The sequence below is a fragment of the Tachysurus vachellii genome, chromosome 8 (genome assembly GCF_030014155.1).
Source record: "Tachysurus vachellii isolate PV-2020 chromosome 8, HZAU_Pvac_v1, whole genome shotgun sequence".
Classification (NCBI taxonomy): Eukaryota; Metazoa; Chordata; class Actinopteri; order Siluriformes; family Bagridae; genus Tachysurus; species Tachysurus vachellii.
Genome location: NC_083467.1, coordinates 23,864,827 through 23,869,416, shown reverse-complemented (window position 1 = coordinate 23,869,416; position 4,590 = coordinate 23,864,827). Strand labels below are relative to the sequence as shown.

At 41.3% G+C, this 4,590-nt stretch overlaps 1 long non-coding RNA gene across 1 annotated transcript; it reads right to left on the bottom strand.

The window, feature by feature from the left end:
• Positions 1-554: 554 nt before the first annotated feature.
• LOC132850426 (uncharacterized) lies at positions 555-3,081 on the bottom strand. The gene is made up of 3 exons (XR_009648982.1): positions 1,203-3,081; positions 694-837; positions 555-574 (listed from the first exon to the last, which is right to left on the bottom strand). It is a non-coding gene; the product is annotated as an uncharacterized LOC132850426 (long non-coding RNA).
• Positions 3,082-4,590: the final 1,509 nt, after the last annotated feature.

Genomic DNA, 4,590 nt, shown 5'->3' with positions numbered 1-4,590 from the left:
AAGAGATGGTTGTTGACTTCAGAAGAACACAGAGCGACCACTCTCCACATCGACGGATCATCTGTAGAGATCTTCAAAAGCACCAAATTTCTTGGTGTTCATCTAGCGGAGAACTTCACCTGGTCACTCAACACCAGCTCCATCACCAAGAAAGCCCAGCAGCCTCTCTACTTCTTATGAAGTCTGCTAAAAGCCCATCTCCTTCCCCCATCCTTACTACGTTCTACAGAGGGAGCAGTGAGAGCATTCTGAGCATCTGCATCACTGTCTGGTTTGGGAACTGCACCATCCTCGATCGCAAGACCCTACAGCGGATAGTGAGGACAGCTGAGAAGATCATTGGAGTCTCTCTTCCCTCTATCACGGACACTTACACCACACGCTGCATCCGCAAATCCAACAGCATTGTGGATGACCCCACACACCCCTCACACACTCTTCACCCTCCTGCCATCTGGAAAAAGGTACCATAGCATTCAGGCCCTCACGACCAGACTGTGTAACAGTTTCTTTCCACAAGCCATCAGACTCCTCAATAACTGAACTGAACTATATGTTGTGAAAATCCTTGAACCTTAAGAGAATACATTATACTATTATTATTATTATTATATTATTATTATTATTATATTATATATATTATATATTATAGGGCCATAGAATAGAACTGTTCCAGACACGTAACGAGCTCACGGGTGATATGAAGTAGCTGGAGGCGGCGATAGGTCTCCATGACTTCAGCTGGCACTGGCCTTGTGTAGGGAGAAGGACGAGAATGGTGAGGCGAGGACCTGATAGGGCGACTAGGATGAGCTGACCGACCTGGAGGCGAAGGGTCTGAGGAGAGATAAGGGGAACTTGAGATAAGGGTAAACAATTCCAGCCTGAGCAAGGACAGGCTGAGATCATAACATGAAACATGCGATCAAAACAAAGTTGTGGAGTCATTAAAGAACTCCATTTTTTACTTTTATGTACACAAGTAACATTATAGCAGCAATAGCTTAACAATAATGACAACAGTATAGCAGCAAGAGTTTAGCAAGAGTTTAGCAAGAGTTTAGCAATAGTGACAATATAAGATGACAAATAGATAAGAGCTTTCTTTTAACATAATAACTTTTGACATAAATCAGACTCATAGAGTGACTTATAATTATCAAAAATCATGTATAGAAGAAAATAGCAAAGGAGAAACTTACCCATTGTAGTTGAATGAAGGATTAATCTTCAGGATGTCTGGCATGGAAAAACTGAGAGGCAAATGTAACTTCGACCAGGGAGTGAGGCTCTTTTTTGAGCACACTTTTAATAACAAAATTGTTGTTTAGATATAATTGTTATGGCGAATGAAGAAGACCCAGGGTCACAGGCCTGGGCTCCCGGACCTGGGTCCCGGGGAACTAAGGGGAGGAAAATCCATAAATGGGCATATGGGCAAAAGGTGAAGGAAAAACAAGGGGATTTTAAGGAACAGGACGTTACAAAAACATATGAGATGATTCCGGTAAATAAGGTGACATAATGATAAAGTGATATGAAAACGGGCCTGTGAGGAGGGGAACCGATAAGGAGGCGCGTGGAAGCGTATATATAGAGGAGAATTTTTGGGGCCAAAGGTGTATGCGTAAAAATACCGTTACTCTGCAGGACCGTCCTGAGGGTTTTTGTTTTTGCATGCCGATGCTCTTCATGAAGATGCTTTTTCTTTTTGGGTTTTTGGGATTTCTTTTGTTACTTTCAAATTGCCAATTTCTCTTAGAGAATTGTTGGCTGACTGACCACAATAAAGAAGTTTGCTCATTCTCATCCAGGTCTGAGGAGCTTTCCCATTGTTTTAATTCGTGTTAATGTTAGTGCTATCAGTAAATTAAGTCTAAGTAATAATTATAGTATAAAAGTATTACAAAGTATATCAGTAGAATTCACCCTGATATGTGCCGACTTGGAGACGGGCTCTAAGTTCCGACATATTTAATGGCGACCACGAAGCGACCTCTGCAGGGACGGTGTGAACTGCCTCCAGAACCGGGACCGCTCTCTCTGACAGGCTACAGAGGCCGGCCATAAATAACAAGGTGAGCAGACGCCTGTTAAACTCAAATGTCTGTGTATAGTGAATCTGTGGCCTGAGCGAGGGGTGTGGCCCCGAGAAGGAGAGCGGACAGACACCCTCGAGATAAGAACCCCTAAGGGTGAGATAAAGAGCTGGATGAGAAATAACGAAGGGAAAGCCACATAACAGGATAAGGTTTTGATGTGTGACTGTGTGTGTGTGTGTGAAAAATCTCATGAGTGTACTATGTAGTAGTTAGGCCTGGATAAAATTCCTGGAGCGTATCCTCCGGTGTGAGTACTGGGCCGGGGCAGGACGGTGCGGACTCACGACCGGGGCAGGACGGCAGGTGGTAAAGTGCACGATAAAATTCCTGGAGCGTATCCTCCGGTGTGAGTACTGGGCCGGGGCAGGACGGTGCGGACTCACGACCGGGGCAGGACGGCAGGTGGTAAAGCGCATGATAAAATTCCTGGAGCGTATCCTCCGGTGTGAGTACTGGGCCGGGGCAGGACGGTGCGGACTCACGACCGGGGCAGGACGGCAGGTGGTAAAAACGCGTTAGTTCTTAGATATCGCGGTTGGTTGAGACAGATCTGCTTGGTAGGAACGGTGAAAAAGGGGGGCCCCCGGTATTGTGTATATGATAATGTGTATATGATAATTTGTATATGATAATCTGTATAGAATGATCTGAATATGAGAATAAGTGGATAATATATATATGTGATAAGTGTATGTACATAGATAAATACACAATATAAATATACAATAAGTACACGGTGATAAGTGTACGTGGGTAGATAGATAAATATATGAACCCACAAGTAGAAAATAAGTACACACGTGATAAGTGTACGTGAACCCACAAGCACAACATAACATAACGTAACATAACACACAACAAGTAGAACATCTATGTATGACAAGGGACTGTGTGAGATACAGAGTGTGTGAGATACATTTGTATGTAAGCAAGTTAAGTTAATTGATTGTTACCTGAACTAGGCAGCGCTAGTTCAGTTTAGTTAACTTGCCTTTAAGCTCTCCCTTTTTCCTCACTGGAGTGATTTCTTTCATAACAAATATTAGAGATTTTTATATTCTTAGATTCCCAAGAATCCAGGGGAGTTGGAATATCTCCACCGTATTATCCACATCACTTTGCTCGCCTCACAATCATCACGGTTCTGACCGAAAACCGTAAGTAGAAGTTCATCTCTCACTTCTCATTGGAGGATCAGAAAACTACAATTCGGTGTCAGATTTGTAGTCCAGACTCCTAGGAATCAAACAAGGCCCCACATGAGCCAATAGGTGCCCGTAGAGTAGAGATAGACAGCTTAAAGGCCAATGACGGTTCTCCATTGTATTCAGAACACCTTCTGTTTGTTTGGCAGTTGTGTGTGTGTGGCAGTTGAGGTGCGATAAGGGCCATCTGGCAGGGGGGGCTGCCAGTGATAACAATTCTTAAGGTGGATTGCGCAATCCTAGAACACACACACACAGAATAGCTTTTCCGTGGTTTTGAGCAAATACTATTGCTTAGAGTAAAATAAAATTCACTCTTGGGTTTCTTTGACTTTAGAAAAAATGTTTTTGGAAGCTAAGACGTGTGGCTATGATCTTGAGTTCTTCATTAGCTCATGGCTTGTGTTTACTGTAGTGTTTTATTACAGCAAAATTATTTTGGTGGAAAATGAAACCTCCATTCTAGCCTCTGTAACTCTGTGCCAGTAAGGCCTTGAATCGCCCTGATACGTGTAACCAAAACAAGAGATTGTTTTCTTTCCAATCTGGGGCATTTTCTAACCGACTAGAGGACACACACTCTAAAAAATGATGTGTTGGATTTACTTAAAATATGTATGCATCATTTTTGCATCACACTTTTTAAGTAAACCCAACTTGGAAAAAAATTACTGAAAATTAACAAGAAAACTGTTGTTATATGTACTTAAATTTTTGGGTACACTCAACATTGTTTACTTAGGAATATAGGTAACATGGTAGAATCTGCTAAGTAACTGCAGGTTGAGTTGACTTAAAATTTAAGCTCATTTATGTTAAAAAAAAAAAAAAAGAAAAGATAATTAATTGAGTTGAACCAATGTAAAATTTTAAGTTATTTTAGATCATCAGCTATTGGTCTGCATACTGCACTGCTGCTTGAATGGGTTAAACGCAGAGCACAAATTCCTAGTATGGGTTACCATGTCACTTCACTAAAATAAATTACACATGCAAATCACACAAAATAAAGCATTTCATTTTATTTTTTGAAACAGGCTGCAATACAATGGTGAAGCCTAAAACCACACATCATGAATGTACAACAAATGTGTCAAATTAACAAATTTTGAACAAAAAAAAACAAACAGGACACTTCCTTGATGCTGCCCCCTTTGCAACACTTTCTTGCTCTGAGCTAGAAAGAGAAAAAAGTTTTATATTTAGTATGAATAGGCAAGACATTGCAGAGTCTTACTAGCATAGACCTTTTCAGTAAAAGATTGTATATACTAATGACGCAT